We start from the raw sequence: 21,515 nt of genomic DNA, 5'->3' as shown, positions 1-21,515 counted from the left end.
CCACAGTGAATATCATTCTCAATGGAGAAAAAAGCTGAGAGCCCTTAAAATCAGGAACAAAACAAGGGTGTCCACTCTCACCACTACTGTTCAGCATAGTACTAGAAGTCCTAGCAACAGCAATCAGACAACAACAAAAAAATAAAATGTATTCAAATTTGTAAAAAGTCAAACTCTCTTCACAGATGACATGACACTTTATGTGGAAAACCCAGAAGACTCCACCCCAAATTACTAGAACTCATACAGCAATTCAGTAATGTGACAGGATACAAAATCAATGCACAGACAACAGTTGTTTTCTTATACACTAACAACATAACTATAGAAAGAGAAATTAGAGAATCTATTCCATTTGCAATAGCACCAAAAACCATAAGATATCTTGAAATAAACCTAACCAAAGAAGTAAAGGATCTATACTCTAGGAACTACAGAACACTCATGAAAGAAATCGAAGAAGACACAAAAAGATGGAAAAACCTTTCATGCTCATGAATCAGAAGAATAAACATTGTTAAAATGTTTATGCTGCCCAGAACAATCTATACTTTCAAAGTCATCCTGATGAAAATGCCAACAGCGTTTTTCACAGTGCTTGGATAAACAATTCTAAAATTTGAATGGAACCAGAAAAGACCCCAAATTGCCAAGGAAATGTTGAAAAAGAAAAAACAAAGTTGGGGGCATCATGTTGCCCGATTTCCAGCTTTATTACAAAGCTGTGATCACCAAGACAGCATGGTACTGGTACAAAATAAACAGACACGTAGACCAATGGAACAGAATAGAAAACCCAGAAATGGACCCTCAACTTTATGGTCAAATAATCTTTATTAAAATTATTAATGGGGAAAATTATCCCATGGAAAACATACTTGCATCTAAATGTTTTAAAAGTCACTGTATTAAAATGACAAGAAAATGAAAACAAAATTTTAAAAAACTCCAAAGGAAACAGGAAAAGTTTATAAGATAATGGATAGATTGCTGTGGTGGTGCCCCTGGTGTTTGCATATGCCAAAACTCATCAAATCGTATACATTGTATAAATCGTATACATCAAATCGTATACATTGAATATGTGTAATTATTTGAAAAATCAATTATAACCCAGTCAAGCTTTTTTCAAAAGCCCTATATATAAGAATAGCTATAATAATGTTATAAAAATATCAATGAACTAAAACTAGTCTACCATATGGTTGAAAATTTTTGTATGATTGGATATACTAGTTGTTTATATACAACTAATTCCCAAAATTATTTTCAGTTTCAAGGAATAGTTAAAAGCAGTGATTACAGCTTGTGTTATGTTAACAAAGACTGGTGGGGGGTGTGGGGTTGGGTGAGCCTGGTCATGGGTATTCAGGAGGGCACGGATTGCATAGAGCACTCGGTGTGGTGCATAAACAACGAATCTTGGAACACTGAAAAGAGATAAAATAATTTTTTTTAAAAAAAAATGAGTTATATCTATTCACAAACCTATTGCTTCTATAACTCAAAGGTCAGCAATTACTCATGTACTACTGAATTCAGCCCAGGGGTTCAAAACAAGCAAGGAACCCCAGTATACTTTGTACTCCATTTGCTCATGTAATAAAAAACTCCCAACTAAAGATTAAGTAACTTTTTAAGGTTTGTTCAGTATTGAGTGTGCATAGAATTTACAGATGATTATAGTTCAGCAGTTGACTTGGACAGAGAAAAAGTTGTCATTTTCAAAAAATATTTTGTGCAAAGAAGACATACAGGTATCCAAGAGAGACATGAAAAGATGCCCAACAATATTGGTCATCAGTAAAATACAAATAAAAACTACAATGAAATATCACTTCACATTTGTTAGAATCACCAAAATAAAAAATATGAGAAACAGGTGGTGACAAAGATGTGGGGGAAAAAAAACCCTCTTACACTGTTGATAGGAATGTAAACAGGTCCAGGCACTCTCGAAAAGAGTATGGAGGTTCCTCAAAAAGTTAAAAACAGAACAATCATATGATCTGATGATTGATATTTACCCAAAGAATGGGTATTTGATATTTACCCAAAGATGGATATTTACCCAAAGAATACAAAAACACTAATTCAAAGGGATACCTGCACCCTGACATTTATAGCATAATTATTTATAATAGCTAAATTATGCAAACAGTCCAAGTGTCCATCAATAGATGAATGGATAAAGAAGAGGTGGTATATTCACACAATGGAGTATTACTCATAAAAAAATGAAATCTTGCCATTTGCAATGAAACAGATGGAGCTAGAGAGTACAATGCTAAGTGAAATAAGCCAGTCAGAGAAAGACAAATAGTGTGTGATTTCAGTCATATGTGGGAGGGGTGGGGGGATGCATAAAATAAGGGGAAAAAAAGGAGGAAAAGATATTTTGTGAGTTTTCCTAAAATGCAGGGAAAAAAAATACAAACAAACCAAAAAACCAAAACACAACCCAAGTAAAACCACAACTACCACGACCACAAGGAACCTCACTAGATGCATCTTCTCAAAGCTCTAAAATTATTATTCTAGAGTTGTGTGATAACAGTCGATTAGGAAATGTAATGTGGCATATCTATAAGCAGTATTGTTATTTAGAAATTATCAGGTAATGGGCACCTGTGTGGCTCAGTCCGTTAAGTGTCTGACTTCAGTTCAGGGCATGATCCCACTGTCCCAGGTTTGAATCCCACATCAGGTTCCTCTTCTCAGTGAGGAGCTTGTTTCTCCCTCTCCCTCTGTGTGCTGCCCACCCCCCCACACACTTGTGCTCTCTCTCTGTCAAATAAATAAATAAAATCTTTAAAATTAAAAAAAAAATTAAAACAAGAGAAATGCCCAGGTTGAAGAGTCACAGAGCCATGAGAAGAGACCATGGCACGAAATGGAGCAGGTATTTTCTAAAGACCTGTTTTTGTGTGTCATTTTTAACCTTGTAGTGCCTGGATCACATGGAAGTTCTGGACTTTTGTAGAAGATGGGAACATTTAGGAGCTTGGAACAATTTTAGTTCTATAGGGAATAAAAGCATTTTAATATTGCAACAACTCATACAGAGTATTGGTGGGTAATGGCTAAATATCAGTCTTGTAAATGACAGCACTTTCTTGGTCTTCATAAATACATTCTCCTTCTATGCCAAACATTGCAGGAGTGTTGCCAATGCAATAATGAATAAAACATTGCCAGGTGTTAAGAGAACAAGCAACCTTCTGGACGAAATGAACACGTTAGAATGATAAAGTCTGTGATCAAAGTCTCTAATTTATCATTTAAATGTATATACAGAGGAATAACTAATCCCCCAGGGAAGGTTTAAAAAGTGGTACCATGGAAATGGGCTTATGAAATCAAGGAACATGTATGAGTTGACTAGGTAGAGTAAGAAAATAAAATCTTCTGCAACTAATGAAGTTTGAAAGGAAAAGTTTATTTGTTGGAAATGTTAGCCTACTGAATGGGCATCAGTGACAGTAGTTATGGAATTCAAGGATGGAGTTTTTGGGTTTGGAATGACATGGTCACTTTTGACCGCATTACTTTTCCACACATGACTAATCTATGTCTCCCCTTGGTTTAGCCTTTTTTTTTTTTTTAAGTTTATGTGGCGAAATTATATATCTTGGCTTAAAGTTACTGACAAAGAACTCACCTAAAGCAAATATTAATATATTATCAGAAATTGTGTAGGTGAACCATACAGTTGTTAAATAATAATGTATATACATGGGGCGCCTGGGTGGCTCAGTGGGTTAAGCCGCTGCCTTCGGCTCAGGTCATGATCTCAGGTCCTGGGATCGAGTCCCGCATCAGGCTCTCTGCTCAGCAGGGAGCCTGCTTCCCTCTCTCTCTCTGCCTGCCTCTCCATCTACTTGTGATTTCTCTCTGTCAAATAAATAAATAAAATCTTTAAAAAAAAAAAAAATGTATATACATACATCTTGCTAACCTAGATAAAGTTTACAATACCTTGTTTAATGGAAAAAATGTTATGAATTGGCATTTATTACATGATCCCATGTCTAAACAAAACAAAAACTCTAAATAAAATAAAACAAAAAAATCCCTAAATATGTTTATGTTTATATGTAAAAATATGAGGATGAATATATTCCACAGTGTTATTTTATAGTTCTCACATTATGGGATTCATTTTACCTTTTTTATTAAATGCACTTTTTTGTTATGCTATAAAAAACATGAACTGTTGTAAACCTGGGATTCACAGACCTGTATCCCTGGGGCTAATAATACATTATATGTTAATAAAAAATTAAAAACAAAACAAAACAAAAACTATGAAATGTTTACTAAATATATACATAAATATTAAGAAAAGACTGCAAATAAGCAGTGTCAGGAAGTAATAATTGAAACAGGACTTGAGGTAGAAGAGCATATAATTTTGAGAAAGAAAATTAACATAAGGAAATGATGACTGTTAGATCATTCTACAGCATTGATTTGGATTCTTGAGATGGGTTTAGAGATCTCTTTATGAAAATTTAATGGCTTTATTACATTATGCCAAGTAGCTTTCTCACACGTTCTTCTACTTTTACTATCCAAATTAACTCCATGCCATCAAAAATATTATTCAAATTTCCTGTGACCCACTTTCCTCAGGTTTCAAATGTGAATAAAATATCAAAACCTCTTCATAGGTTTGCAGTGAAGGTAGAATATAATAATAGTTATAAATGATGTAGAGTCTTTCCGGTGTGTAGCTATTTCTCCTCAAAATGCACTGCTTTCCTGGCAACAAACTGTCCTGTTCTGGAGAAAATAGCATGCAGTAATACCTTTTCTGTGTTATTACAATCTTGAAGAATGCTAGGGTCTCTCAATAACTTTATCAACATCCTTCCTCAGTCGTGAGACAATTTCTTTACCATTTGTTTCCTTAACACAAGTGACTAACCGTAGCTCTCAACCTGCTTTAGGAACACTTAAAGCCCTTGGTTTCATTTGCTTGGTAATTATTACAGGCACAAGTCAGGCAGGACACATAAATATTCTGGGGGTTTGGTGTTCGGATATCCACGTCATAAAATAGGGACAATGAGAGAACTGAGTCTCTCAGTCTCTTCAGTTGAAACTTCTAACTGAAACAAGAAATGGGAAAAAAAGTTTCAGTGTAAACTCAGATCTGAAAATTGGAATTAATGTCTCAGTGTTCAGAACAACTAAGTCTTTAACCAAAGACTACAGGATGTGCACTGATTTTTAAAAAGGAAGCTTCTATTTTACTTTGTTTTAATATGAGCACATAAAAATGAGTCTTTAAGATCTGAAGCGATTAGAACTATCAAGTACACCTCAATCAGTGGATGTCGGTAGCTGCAGAGACCAAAATGTTCTGTCAATATTATCTCTTTAACATTTCTCCGTCTGTCTTCTGCTATCACCTTATTCTAAGCTATCACAATCTCTCACCTGGGCAAATACAATAGACTTCTTTATGACTTGTCTCATTCCGTTTTTATCCCAACCTCAATGCACTGTTTTTTTTTATTTTTTTATTGCAGTCTATGTCCAAAAACATACCATTTGTTATCATATTGCTATTCTCTTTAAATCCCTCTAGTAGATTCCTGTAGCTTCAAAGACTGAAGTCCACAAAGCCTGCAATATATGTAGTTTTCTTAGTACTCCAGCCCCATTCTGGCCTCTCTGGGATTTCTACAAACCCACTGTTCTCGCCTCTCCAGGCTTTTATTCACCCTCTGTGTGCTCCATATTTGCTCTTCCCCTTAATACACCTGTTCCTCTGTCTAATCCTACTCCTTAGCTATGCCTGATTAATGACACTAACTCTATAATCTGAGTCTAAGAAGCATTTTCTAAGGCAAGGCTCCTCCAATGACCCCTAGTTCCCTCTGCCATGTTGAATACCCCACTATCTATCAGTGTTCTGAAGAGCCCACAAAGTCCTAAAAGATTTCAATGTAGATCAGGTAGTGGGTAGTGTTGTTTGCAGCTCTGCACAGAAAACAACCAGCTATTGCTTACCTTTCAATTTGCATTAAGTGAAAAAAAAATAATTTACATTCAGTGGACACCGTTTATTCTAAAACAACACTGATGTGAAAAAGTTGAGATGCACAGCTTGAGACATTTTAGCCAATGTCTGTCAAAGGATTCTTGGTTCTAGAAACTTAAAACTTTTAGTCAAAGTTGTTTTACTCTTCTATTTGATGTTATTTTACATGTGCAGACATTTGAAATGCAAAATGAAAAAGCACTGATTAGTACAGACACAGTTCAATTACATGAATTCAATATTTTTCTATCTTGACTTTTTGGATAAAAACAGAATATGGACAAGAGGATTGGGTAAAAAATGTAACTGCAACTGAAATACTAACTATGGCTAATTCCTATTGCTTAATCGTGTTATATTAAAAAGAAGCATTTAAAAATATTTTAGTTTTTCATTTTTTTATATATTTATTTAGAGAGAGTGTACATGAGCAGGGGGTGGGGAAGTGCAAAGGGTACAGAAAAGAGAATCTACAAGCAGACTCCCCCAGACTACCACTGAGTGCAGAGCCCAACTTGGGACTCAATTCTATAATCCTGAGGTCAAAAACCAAGCGGAAACCATAGTGGTTAACTAAATGCTTAACCAACTGAGCCAACCAGGTACCCTAAAAGGTGAGGCACTTTTTTTTATATTTATTTATTTATTTATTTATTAGACAGAGAGTGAGATCACAAGTAGGCAGAGAGGCAGAGAGAGAGGAGGAAACAGGCTCCCTGCTGAGCAGAGAGCCGATGTGGGGCTCAATCCCAGGACCCTGGGATCATGACCTGAGCCGAAGGCAGAGGCTTTAACCCACTGAGCCACCCAGGCGCCCTCGTAAGGCACTTTTTGATATACTTCTTCATTTTACTCTTGGTGATTGTTTTTATGGTGATTGTTTAAAAGTTATATTTCTCTTATCAACTATTTCCTCTTTTGGGAATAAAAGTTTATGCCATTTAGTTTTCTTTCTCCCTCCTATGTTTTCTCACTGAAATACTTCCATGAGAGGCATTTCCTGTGACTTATTCATTTATTTACTTATTTCTTTATTTATCTTAATTCCAGGGTTAACAAAATTAGGACTAGAAAAATTTGGGGTGTGTTGAAATTGAAGTATCAGGGCTACATGGGAAATAATTCTCTTTCCATTTTCTATACCAAGTTAAGTCAGCACTCCCAGAAAATTACATCAGATCTTAATATATCACTTGTGTTTTGCTATTTGTGAAATTGAGAAGGCGATCTAAAAATTCAGTGACATGACTGGAAGATCATAAGTCAATTTCATAGTTGACTGAAAACTGTAATGACTCCTCTAAAAACTTTTCTAACAGAAACATTTGATAATTATTGGTTTAAACAAAATATTTGATTATTAAAATTAGCATTAGCTCCACAACTTTTTCCTCTGAACTTAAAACAACTTTTGTGCAAAACAGAAACCGTATGTGCTTCTATCACAAAATTCCAAAATATTTTAGACAATTCCTGGTTACATGAAACTAACACACTTAAACTCAAGAAGACAATAATTCAGAGAGCAGAATCTTTCAGAGGTAAAATATCTTGCATATGTATGTTAATTATAAAGAACTTTTTTTTTTTCTGTTCCCATTCTATCCAAATATTTTCATTGAAAGTTGTAAAGGGAGTTGAAGCTTTGGAATACATTTTAAGATAGGTTATAAAAACTGAAATTAGAATTCTGCCATTTTCTTCCTTATCTATTATTCTTCCAATTGGAGAAAAAGAAATACTTAAGAGACTTGCACACTTTAATCTGTTTTAGTGAAGGTACATTTACCACAGAATTAGGGGCTAAAATAAATGAGACCAGAGCCAGGGGGAAGTTAGAAAGACATTTTTACTATTTGCAAATAAAAGAATCTACAGGAATGCTTTGTCAAACTGCTAAACAAGCAAGAATTTTTACCATCTTGTTATATAATCTACTGATTTAAAAAAAAAAAAAAACTTCACCTAGGCAAACATTTGTATCTAGCCTTGGGCAAGGTCTTTCCATACATTTCAAGTTGTACTTTAAACTTCCTGCCAAAGACAGGTAGAACACATTAAGCCTTGTCTATGCCTTTTTGTTTATGAAATAACATACCACTGAGTCTTCCCTGAATATTTATTGGAGCACTGTGCAGTTCCAAGAGGCAAATGAGTGATTTGCTGAGCAGGAAAGGAGGCCACTAATCAATAAAATATTCTTTGTTCCTGATTTAAATTCACTCTAGAAATTTCAACAAAGCCCAGTGATCATAACATTTGTAAAATTATTTTATTGCTAAGCAGCTAAAATTTCTTACTTTTATTTATCGCCTATTTACAGTTAATCTTAAAGACACAAGGAACAACAGAATATGGCACAATTAAGGCATCATTAAAAAAAGAATTCTTGGAAAGGGAAATAATGACAATTTAGATGGGATGTAAGGACTTCTTGATGCTTTTTTAAGGTTATAACAGGGACATAACAATACCCAAGGAGAAGTACATCTGGAATCTAAGGATACTATCCTGAATATGTCAACCATTATCCTTACCTGCCAATTCATAGTTAGTCCCACCTACTTATGTGCAAGTATATCTGTGTAAGAAATCTTTTCCCCCAACACATCCATTAATTAATTCATTCAACAGATATAATTAAGTACTTACTATGCAGGCATAAAAATAGTGAAAAATAACTTGTGCTCTGAAGAGTTCAAAGAGTTCACAAAAAGGAGAGAGGCATGTAAACAGTCATTTTAATGAAATGTTGAGTACTACAGTGGACATGTTTTCCGATGGTACAGAGATAGAAAGAAGGGTGTTGAAATTCATTGGTGGAAGAAAGTCACAAGATGATGAGTTTTACAAGAAATGTGTTAACAGGTGTCCTTCAGTGAAAAGAAATGAAATTTAATTTACTTATTAATTTAATTTAATTTATTTATTTAATTTATTCGAAATTAAACATTTTTGGAGAAAAGGCCATTTGTGGGTATCAGGTTAGAAAATGTTTCTATGCAGTTAGAATCCTGTTCAATTTTGTGAGTAGATACATAAGCAATTAAATACATAAGCAAGTTAAGTTCATTAGAGTTTTGGAATGTTATGTGACAAATATGTTAAAATATGGAGATAAATAGATTACAAAGAAAAAGGTAGTCAAAATAATGCAAAGAGTAATATATATTATGTAAAATGCATTACTCTGCTTTATATATATGTATGTATATATCTATATCTATATAAGTCACACTATTGGATTTTTAGTAAGCAATTCTAAAGCAAATACATTTAGAGGATGCATTTTCCATGAAAGGAGTTTAAAAAAATATGCTGAGGCACAGACAGAAGAGATCATATTGGAAAAAAAATCCACAAGTGTTTTATTTTTTTTCTGTCACTAGACCTCTAGAACAAACTCTGTGTTATATCCTTTTTATTTATTTCTTTGACTAGTAAGAAATTGAACAATCAGAAACTTATACACCTTGTAGATCAAAAAATTTATCACATTCATAATAATCATTATAAAATAGAGAGTTTCAAATTCTGCTTACATAAAATCTATACTGGGAAACAAGACTTGTAGAAAATAATACATTAGTTTTTATAGTGACTTTCAGAGTCAGAATTTACAGATTTGCAAATAAAGTGATATTTTTCTTGCCAACAGCAATTGAAAATGTCATTATTGATTCATAGTCTGGGCAACTATATACATATTTAAAGAGTAGTTTTAAGTAGTTTGCACTATTGCTCTTTCGTGGACTACAACCAAAACACAAATTCAGAAAATGGAATTGTTGCAAAGGTGTCTATAATACTCTGTTGATATATCTGTAATTAATGGTAGATGTTGTAGCTAGATTAATGAACTACTGTAGTAAATATATACTAAGAAATATTTGATGTTTCATGATATCACTGTTAACCTAATACCATTTATCAGATTATTAAATGATAATCATAAATAGTTGTTATATAATGATATCATGAGTCATCAAATATAATTTTGTTAATATGAACATGTATGTTCATATATTTTATAATTTATTATGTTTTCTAAGTTAATGTTCTTGGGAAAAAATACACATATTACCTCAGAAATGAAATCATTAATGGACTTACCAATAGGAAATTCAGAAAAATTTAACTATGGCCTTTAAAAATAGGAATTAAAGAATATGTATTCCATTCTTGCTTTTGAGGTAATAGGATAGATCACACCATATTCACTTAATTATTTTTTTTTAATTTGATGCTATTATTAGGAAGCAAGAATGAGGCTACTAGTTAAAAACAAACAAAAATTGAGATCATCAGGTTAGCTTTAACTCCCAGAGTCATATGGCATTCTTACTCTTAGACCACCTGGTCAAAATCAGCTCTCCCTATATGGTAGGAATGATAAAACCTTGTCCTCTCACATTTAATGGATAGAATTATAAAAATTTGAACTAATTATTTTGACTTTTTATTCTGAATTATGGAAAAAATTAAGTTAAATAATTTCAATGCAATCAATATTTTTGATAAATTATATATAATTAATGTGCCATAATTTTGTTTTATATGTAGAAATTATACATCTAAAAATTGTCTGTATTTTACTTAGTATTCAAATTTGTAGATTATTGAAGCAAACATTTATAAAAGCACTAACTATGTAGCAACATTTTACAAATTCTAAAACTAGACAAAATAGAAAAAACTCTTTTCTGACATTCAGCAACATGATAAGCAGTGTTATGACCACTGAAAGAAGAGAATCAAAAGTGAGTCTTATCACTGTCCATTTCCCAACTTTTTGAGTAGAAGTTGTTTCATACATGTGTGTTTATACATGTTTAAAACATTTATAGATAGAAACTACTGAAGAAGTTGGAAAATACACTATCTGAAATGAAAAATTAACTAAGTGGGATTAATAACAACAAGACATTAGACAATAAAATATCCGTGAACTTGGACAAACACCAATAGAATCTATCAAAAAATGAAACAAAGAGAGAAACTATTGAAATGAATTAAACAATCTTCAGATACATCTCAGAAAATAACAATTAGTTTATCATAAATAAAACTGGAATCCTTAAAGAAAGGACATCAAAACTATGTTTCTAAAATGGTTAAAATATTGCAAATTTGGTGAAAACAAAACCTCATATACCCAAAAAGTTCAATAAATTCTCAGCAACATAAACAGATATACATATACTCATAGCATACACAAGCCATGTCAGGCAACATCACAAGAAACTGCTAAACACCAGTGATAAAGAGGAAATGTTATGTTTAGTCCAAAGAAAATGACTGTCACAAGCACAGAAAGAGGATAAGGTTGAAGATAGACTTCTTGTCTGAAACTATGCAAGACAATGGTCAAGGAAATGTGTCACCAACAGATTTGTAATATAAGCAAAATGAAAATGATACCATATATATATATGGAAGTATAAAAATGAATGAATAAAGCCAGAGATGGCAAAATTGTGGTCAAATATTAAAGATGTTATCCTCATTTTAATTTTTAACATATAATTATATTATTTAAAATATAATTATTTTATTTTAAAAATTTAAAAGTAACAACAGTTTTGGGATCTGGCATGCTGAAGTTTGCTTTTGTTTTTAGAACTACAATTTGGGTTTTCCTACCCTAGTTCTCCTTCACTGGTGGTTTCTGCTAGAGTCTCTACTGTGGGTGCACATTGCCTGGATTGTGGTTGATATATTCAGCTATACATCCCCTCAACCACCTCTCACTGAAGTGACTACAAGGAGGAACACCCAACAAAGGAAAAATTCAGAGACTCTGCTCTCTGCCACAGAACTATTGGATATAGACATAAACAGTATGTCGGAAAGGGAATTCAGGGTAACAGTTATCCAGGCAATGACTAGGTTGGAGAAGACCATTAGTGACAACATTGAATCTCCAAGGGCAGAAGTGAGAGCCAATCTGGCAGAAGTTAAAAATGATATCAGTGAGAACCAATCTAATCTAAGTACTCTAATAGCCAGGGTAACCAAGGCAGAAGGTAGAATTAGTGATCTAGGAGACAAACTGATAGAAAAGAAGGATTAGGAGAGGCCTGGAACAAACAGCTTAGAAGCCATGAAAACAGAATTAAAGAGATAAATAATGCCATGAAATGCTCAAATGTCATAATTATTGGGATCCGAGAGGGGGGTGGAGAAAGAGATAAGACTAGAAGATATAGTTGAACAAATTCTGGATGAAAAGTTCTCTAATCTGGAGAATGGAACAAGTGCTCCTGTCTTAGAGGCAGAAAGGACACCCCCCCAAGATCAATGAGTCTAGAAAGACATTCAGACACTTAATTGTGAAATTCACAAACCATAATTTCAAACAGGAGGTCTTAAGAGAATCTAGGGAGAAGAGATTCCTTATGTACAGAGGAAGGACCATCAGAATAATGTCAGACCTGTCCACAGAAATCTGGCAAGACAGAAAGGGCTGGAAAGACATATTCAGGGCACTCACTGAGACGAACATGCAGCCAAGAATACTTTATCTAGCAAGGTTGACATTCAAAATGGATGGAGAGATAAAGAGCTTCCAAGACCAGCAAGATTTAAGAGTATGTGACCACCAAGCCAGAACTACAAGAAATATTAAGGGGGGTTCTGTAAAAGAAGAAACAAACCAAGAGTGACATGGACCAGAAATTTACAGAGACAATCTACAGAAACAAGGAGGATTTCACAGGCAATAAGATGTCAATAAAAATGTATCTTTCAATAATCACTCTTGATGTGAACAGCCTAAATGCTTCTATACAACAGCACAAGGTTGTGGACTGGATAAAATGACAGGACCCATCCATATGCTGTCTACCAGAGACACTTTTGGAACCTAAAGATACCTTCAGACCAAAAGTGAAGGGATGGAGAACCATTTTCCATGCCAATGGGCCTCAAAAGAAAGCTGGGGTAGCGAGTCTTATATCAGATAAATTAGATTTTAAGCTAAACACCATAGTCAGAAATACAGAAGGACACTACACCCTTCTTAAAGGGTCTATCCACCAAGAAGATCTAACAATTGTAAATATTTATGCCCCCAATACAGGAAGAGCCAACTACACAAGCCAACCGATAATCAAAATAAAGAGTCATATTGATATGAATACTTTAATTGTAGGGGATCTTAACACATCATTCTCAGTAATAGAAAGATCATCCAAGCAGAAGATTAATAAAGAAACAAGAGCTTTGAATGACATGTTAGACCAGATGGACCTCATAGATATATATACAGAACATTCCACCCTAAAACAACAGAATACTCATTCTTCTCAAGCACATATGGCACTTTCTCCAGAATAAACCACATACTGGGTCACAAGTCAGGGCTCAACCAATATCAAAATATTGAGATTATTCCCTGCATATTCTCAGACCACAATGCTTTGATACTAGAACTTAACCACAAGAAAAACTTTGGAAGGAATTCAAACACTTGGAACATAAAGATCATCCTGCTCAAGACTCTTTGGATCAAACAGGAAATCAAAGAGGAATTTAAACAATTCACGGAAACCAATGAGAATGAAGACACATGGGTCCAAAAGCTATGTGATATGGCAAAGGCAGTCCTTCATAGCCATCCAAGTCTCACTCAAAAAAACTGAAGAATCCAGAATACACAAGATCTCTTTACACCTTAAAAAAACTTGAAAAACAACAACAAATTAAGCCAACTCCACAGACAGGAAGGGAAATAATCAAGATTAAAGCAGAGATCTATGAGTTAGAAACTAGAGATACAGTAAAATACACGAACGAAACTAGAAGCTGGCTCTTTGAAAGAATCAATAAGATCAATAATCCACAAGCCAAACTAATCCAAAAGAAAAGAGAAAGGACCCAAATTAATAAAATTATGAATGAAAAGGGAGAGATCACCATTAATACCAAGGAAACAGAAATAATCATCAGAAATTATTATCAACAGTTATATGCCAATAAGTTAAGCAACTTAGAAGAAATGGATACATTCCTGGAAAACTATAATCTTCTAAGACTGAAGCAGGAAGAAATTGACAACCTGAATAGACCAACATCAAATAACGAGATTGAAGCAGTGATCAAAAACCTCCCAAAAAACAAGAGCCCAGGACCTGATGGATTCCCTGGGGAATTTACCACTCATCAAAGAAGAAATAATACCTATTCTCCTGAAACTGTTTCAGAAAATAGGAACAGAAGAAAAACTTTCAGTTTCTTTCTATGAAGTCAGCATTACCCTGATCCCCAAACCAGGCAAAGACCACATCAAAAAGGAGAATTTCAGACCAATATCCCTGATGAATATGGATGCCAAGATTCTCAACAAGATCCTAGCTAATAGGATCCAACAGTACATTAAAAAGATTATCCACCACGACCAGGTGGGATTTATCCATGGGATGCAAGGGTGGTTCAACATTCCCAAATCAACCAACTTCACAGAACAAATCAATAAGAGAAGAGAGAAGAAACACATCGTCCTCTCAATTCATGCAGAGAAAGCATTTGACAAGATACAGTATCCTTTCCTAAATAAAAACTCTTCAAAGTGTAGGGATAGAGGAAACATTCCACAAACTCATAAAAGTTACCTATGAAAAACCCACAGGAAAAGCTGGCAGCCTTCTCTTTGAGATCAGGAACATGACAAGGATGCCCTCTCTCATCACTGTTGATCAACATAGTACCAGAAGTCCTAGCAACAGAAATTAGCCAATGAAAAGAAATAAAACATATTCAAATTGGCAAAGAAGAAGTCAAACTCTGTCTCTTTGCAGATGATGTGGTTCTTTATATGGAAAACCCCAAAGACTCCACCCCCAGACTACTAAAACTCATACAGCAATTCAGAAATGTGGCAGGATACGAAATCAATGTACAGAAATCAATTGCCTTCTTCTACACTAACAATGAAAATATAGAAAGGGAAATTAGAGAATTGATTCCATTTAGTATAGCACCTAGAAACACAAGATAACTTGGCATAAACCTAACCAAAGAGGTAAAGGATCTATACTCAGGGAACTACAGAACACTCATGAAAGAAATTGAAAAAGACACACAAAGGTAGAACAGCATTTCATGCTCATGGATCAGAAGAATAAACATTTGTTTTGTTGTTGTTGTCATTTTAATTTAATAAACATTGTTAAAATGTCTATACTGCCCAGAGCAATCTATACTTTCAACACCATCCTGATCAAAATTTTGAATCAAAATTTTGAATCAAAATTCCAGCACATTTTTCAAAGTGCTGGAACAAATAATCCTAAAATTTGCATGGAACCAGAAAAGACCCCAAATTGCTAAGGAAATGATGAAAAAGAAAAGCAAAGTTGGGGGCATCACGTTGCCTGATTTCCTGCTCTATCACAAAGCTGTATCACCAAGACAGCATGATACTACTACAAAAACAGACACATAGACCAGTGGAACAGAGTAGAGAGTCCAGATTGGACCCACAACTCTATGGTCAATGAATCTTCAACAAAGTAGGAAAGAACATAGAGTGGAAAAAAGACAGTATCTTCAATAAATGGTGCTGGGAAAATGGGACAGCTACGTATAGAAGAATGAAACTTGACCATTCTGTTACACCCTAACTTGAAATAGATAAAATAATACAATATTAGGCAGGAATCTATCAAAATCCTAGGGGAGAACACAGGCAATAACCTCTTCAACACTGGCCACAGCAACTTCTTTCAAGACATATCTCCAAAGGCAAAGGAAACAAAAGCAAACATGAACTTTTGGTACTTCATTAAGATCAAAAGCTTCTGCACAGCAAAGGAAACAGTCATCAAAACAAAGAGGAATGGGAGAAGCTTTTCACAAATGACATTACAGACAATGGGTTGATATCCAAGATCTATAAAAGACTCCTCAAACTTGACACTCAAAATACAGATAATCATGTCAAAAAATGAGCAGAAAACATGAACAGATACTTTTCCAAAGAAGACATACAAACGGCTAACAGACACATGAATAAATGTTCATTATCATTAGCCATTGGAGAGATTCAAATCAAAACCACATTGAGGGGTGCCTGGGTGGCTCAGTGGGTTAAAGCCTCTGCCTTTGGCTCAGATCATGATCTCGGGGTCCTGGGATTGAGCCCCACGTCAGGCTCAGCAGGAAGCCTGCTTCCCTCCCTCTCTCTCTGCCTGCTTCTCTGCCTACTTGTGATCTCTGTTTGTCAAATGAATAAATAAAATCTTAAAAAAAAGCCAAACAAACACAAACACATTGAGACCTTACACCAGTTAGAATGGGCAAAAATTAACAAGACAGTAAACAAGTATTGGAGAGGATGTGGAGAAAGGGGAACCCTCTTACACCATTGGTGGGAATGCAAGTTGGTACAGCCACTTTGGAAAACAGTGTGGAGATTCCTCAAAAAATTAAGAATAGAGCTACCTATGACTTTGCAATTGTACTACTGGGTATTTACCCCAAAGATACAGATGTAGTGAAAAGAAGGGCCATCTGTACCCCAATGTTCACAGCAGCAATGACCACAACAACGAAACTGTGGAAAGAGCCAAGATGCCCTTCAACAGATGAATGGATAAAGAAGATATGGTCCATATATACAATAGAATATTACATTTCCATCAGAAAGGAAGAATACCCAGCTTTTGTATCAGCATGGATGGGACTGGAGATTATGCTGAGTGAAATAAGTCAAGCAGAGAAAGTCAATTATGATATGGTTTCACTTGTGGAACATAAGGAATAACATGAAGGACATTAAGAGAAGGAAAGGAAAAGTGAGTTGGGGAAAATTGGAGGGGGAAATGAACCATGAGAGACTGTGGACTCTGAGAAACAAACTGAAGGTTTTGGAAGGGAAACGGATGGAGTGTTGGGAGGGCCTGATGGTAGGTAATAAGGAGGGCATGTATTGCATGGAGCACTGGGTGTGGTGCATAAACAATGAATCTTGGAACACTGAAAAAATAAAATTAAATTTAAAAATTAATAATTTAAAATAAAATTATTTTATTTAAAACAAAATAGTGAGAATATTTTGGAGGGATTTAAAATCCATGTAGAAATAATATGTATGAAAGTAATAGTACAAAGGTCTTGATACGGGAAGGAAAGTATATAGTTCTAAAGGGCTTACATTTAATATGAGGTGACATTATTATTTAAAGATAGATGGTGATATGTTAAATATGCACATTTTAAACCCTAGATAAGCTGCTGGAAAATATTAACAAAAAAGTATAGGCATTAATATTATAGAATAGATAAAATTCCATATATATGGATTTCTAAAAGATAATCAAGAAATTCTAAAGAAGGCAAGATAATTTATAAAAGAAACTAAAAGAGGAAACAGATTGAAAACATGAGTTGCAAGTCAGTGGACTTGAACCAAACCATATGATAGTTTAATAATGTGGAAATTTAAATTTGCTAAATATTCCAGCTAAAGGACAGAGATCTTCACACTGAGCAACTAGACCCAACTAGATATTACCTTATCGGAAATCCACTGTAGACGTATACAGCTTTTCCCCCCCTTCTTTCTGGCCAGAAAGTGGACCTAGTAATGAACCACTTAGGACCAGGCAGATGAAAAGTTCTTTGTAAATAAACATTAGTCTTTTCAGAAAGTTGAGGGGGAAGTGATATCAAGAACATGACTAAGTAAGATTTCTCTCATTATATCCCTGCCTTAACAACAATTTTGCATCCATCCATGGACAGAAGTGCCTTTGTGGGAGTTGTACCATCAGCACCCAGGGACTAAGGGGTAAGGAAGTTCCGCCCATCTGAGCATCGAGCGATAGGCAAATTGACTTTGTCCCATCTGTAGTCCGTAACCAGACCTAAGCCCTTCTTTTGGAAAACTCTGATTTAGGCCACCACTCATGGACGAGAGAGCCTCTGTGGAAGACTGGGTTTTTCTTGCAAAAGTTCCTATATACTGCTGAAGAAAAAAAAAAAAATGTGGATGTACCGAGATTGTAAGAGGAACAGTTAACTGGGCCCACATCACCCCACCCCAAGGCAGCACAGTTCAGAACCAAGACATTTTCTTAGCCCATAATTTCTCCCACTCTCAGTAAGATGTGTGTGAATAAATAAGCCAATGATCAAGGAAGACAACAAACAAAACGGATAAAATATCTATATCTATATAAAAATATATATTTTTGAAGTGAATAAAATTAAAAGCCAACATATCAAAATGTGTGTAATGCACTTAAAACAACATTTAAAGGGAAATTTGTGGCTTTAAAATGTTTATGTAGGGGAAAACTAAACACTCAATATTAATGATGTCAAAATTCTACCTTAGGAAGATAGAAAAGGAAGAGCAAATTAAAGGGATGAAAGAACAAAAGAAGGAGAATAAAGAGTAGTTAGCAAAGAAATTGGAAATCAGAATAAAAAGAAAAATCCATTTAAACTAAGGTCAAGTGTTTGGTTTTTTCTTTTAAACAGAATATTAAAACTGATAGATTTCTATCCCGACATAAAAAGAAGACAGTAGCTAAAGATCACAAGTACTATAATATTGGTAATTAAATATTTAGAATGAAAAGGAGATTTTAAAAAGTTTATTTTGGAGAGAGAGAGAGCATGTATGAGCAGGGGCAGGAACAGAGGGAGAGGGATAAGCAGACTCTGCGCCGTGTAGGGAGCCTGACATGCGGCTTGGTCCCACCACCCAGAAGTCATGATCTGAGCCAAAATCGAGAGTCTGTGACTTAACCAACTTAGCTGAGCAGGCGCCCTTGAAGAGGAGATTTTAAAAGGACGATAAAGACATGATGTGAGACATATTCTGTGTATAAATTCAATGATTTAAATAAAATGGACAAATGCCTTCAAAAAACACATAATTCATAGTGACAAATATATAGGAAAAATACTGTTATATCTATCAAAGGCATTAAATTTGCAGATAAAATTTCTTCTCTTACACATTTCAGACACAGATGATTTCATGAATCCTATCCAACATCGAAGGAAGACAAAAATCCCACAGGATCCTTCAGAAACACAAAAAACGATCAAACACTTTCTAACTCATTTTATAATGTCAACATTGCTCTGCTACCAAAACAAAATAACAATATCATAAGCAAACCACTGAACACTAACCCTAATAAAACCAAATGCAAAACTCTTAAACTGAAATTAGCAAATCAAATGAAAATGCGTAAGATGGAAAATACATCGTTAACAACTGGGAATTATTCCAGGAATTCAACACAGATTTAACATTTGAATAGTTAACGAATGTAATTATCTATGTTCATAGAATGAAGGGGAAAACTCTAAGATCATCTCCAAAGACACAGAAAGATAATTTAACACAACTAAAACCTGTTTGTCGTAAAAAAAACCAAAAAACAAAAAACAACATTCTTTGTGTAGTAGGAACAGAAGAGTACTTCCTAAACCCAGTGAAAGTTGTGTATGGACAAATTACAGCTAACTCACACTTAATGGTGAGAGATTGCATGCTCTCTGCTAAGACAAGGAAATGGCAAGGATGTCCTCTCTTATTATTTCTGTTCAGTTGTACTCGAGGTACAGCAAAAAGTCAGTCAGTCAATCTATCAAGCAATTAATCAAACAATAAATGTCATGAAGATATAAAGTAAGAGATAAATATATTGCTATTGCAGATTACATGATCTGGTAAATAGAGAATCCTAAGGAACATTTTTTTTAGACAGTACAACTGATAAATCTTTAAGAAGACTATAGGATATAAAGCAAATGTATAAAAATCTATTTTTTTTTCTAAACAACAGCAATAAAAATTTTAAAATATTCTAATGGAAACCTTGACACCAAAGACAATAGGAATAGTTAGCCTAGACTGTACAAATATGAATAAATACTTTTTTTCTTCCGTGCACTTGCTTTCTTTGGTAAACACAGGCATTAGGTAAATAAGTATGATATAAATATAGTAGAATGATATCATTGCCTTAAGATCTAATAATTACTGAAACAGCAGGGGAAATAAACACTTATGTCTAACACATGTAACACCCAACATTTGTGACTTTTATTGATCTTTTGATGTTGAAATTCAATTTTTGTATCCGTATTTTAAAGCTTCTCATTTCTTTCACTCAGCTGATAAATACAGTAAGGGAGAGCATATAATATGATACACTCTCTAAAATTTTATGGCAAGTGACACAAGTGACATAGATCAACTCAAATTTCTTTCCATTGGTGAAACCTAGTCACAGGGTCACAGCTGCATGGGAGAGTGCCTAGGGAATATAGCGCCCGTAAGGACAGTCTATTTCTGGAAAAATTCCCACAACAGCAGAGGCAAGGAATCATCTCTGCCACAGTCACATAGGGGGAAATAGTCACAACCCATCCTCAGTGATATTTTGGGTTTTGAAATCTCATCCCAGCTGCCTTCATAGTTGCTAAAACCTGTCTGGGACTCTACAGGCGAGAAGGACTATGTGCGCAAAGGCCCATTGTTCCAGAGCAGGTCGCCACTAGATGGTAGTGACAATTTAACGGGTTGGTGATTGAAATTGAAGCAGATTCGGTGTCCATGATTTGATTAAATTTTGATGGCTTAGAGAAGACAAAAGAGAATAGATTATGGTTGCTTAAAAGAAATCAAATGATACCTATTTGTGTGTTTAAACTCTTTCAGGTTCCAAAGTTTGTTTTTTTTTTCTATTTTACGACTATTTATCTTTAGTTGAAGTTCATCAGCTATAAACATAGAGAGACTTGTAAAATAGATCTTTTATATTTGATAAAAGTAAAAACATTTTCAGAAAACTGACATGATGGTTAATTTTATGCATACCATGGCTGGGTTAAGGAATGCCCAGATAGCTGGTAAAATTTAATTTCTCCTTGCATCTATGAGGGTATTTCTAGAAGTGATTAGTATTCGAATTGGTGATCTGAGTCCAGAAGAGCCATCCTCTCTATTGGACGTGGTTGGGCATCGCCCCATCTGTTGAGGGCTTGGAATAGAACAAACGGACTAAGGAAATGTGCCTTTGCTCTCTTCTTGAGCTGGGACGACCATCTCCTGCCTTAGGCATCGGTGCTCCTGGTTCCTTGAATTCAGAATGGGATGAACACCATTGGTTCCCCTGGTTCTTATTAAAACTTTGTTTGGACTGGAACTGTACCAACAGGTTTCCTGGGCCTCCACCCTACCGACTGCAGATCATGGGATTTCTCAGGCTCCACAATGATGTGAGCCAATCCCTCATAGAATCAATCACTTTCTATATATTTCTACTTAAATAACTGCTTTGGTTTCTCTGCAGAATACACACTGTTTTTTTTTCCCGGCTATTAAAGAATTTCAGGGGCGCCTGAGTGGTTAAGTCACTTAAGCATCTGTTTTTGGCTCTGATCATGATCCTGGAGTCCTGGGATGGAGCCCCGCATCAGGCTTCCCCTCAGCAGA

The sequence above is a fragment of the Neovison vison genome, chromosome 11 (genome assembly GCF_020171115.1).
Source record: "Neovison vison isolate M4711 chromosome 11, ASM_NN_V1, whole genome shotgun sequence".
Taxonomy (NCBI): Eukaryota; Metazoa; Chordata; class Mammalia; order Carnivora; family Mustelidae; genus Neogale; species Neogale vison.
This window is presented reverse-complemented; position numbering follows the sequence as displayed.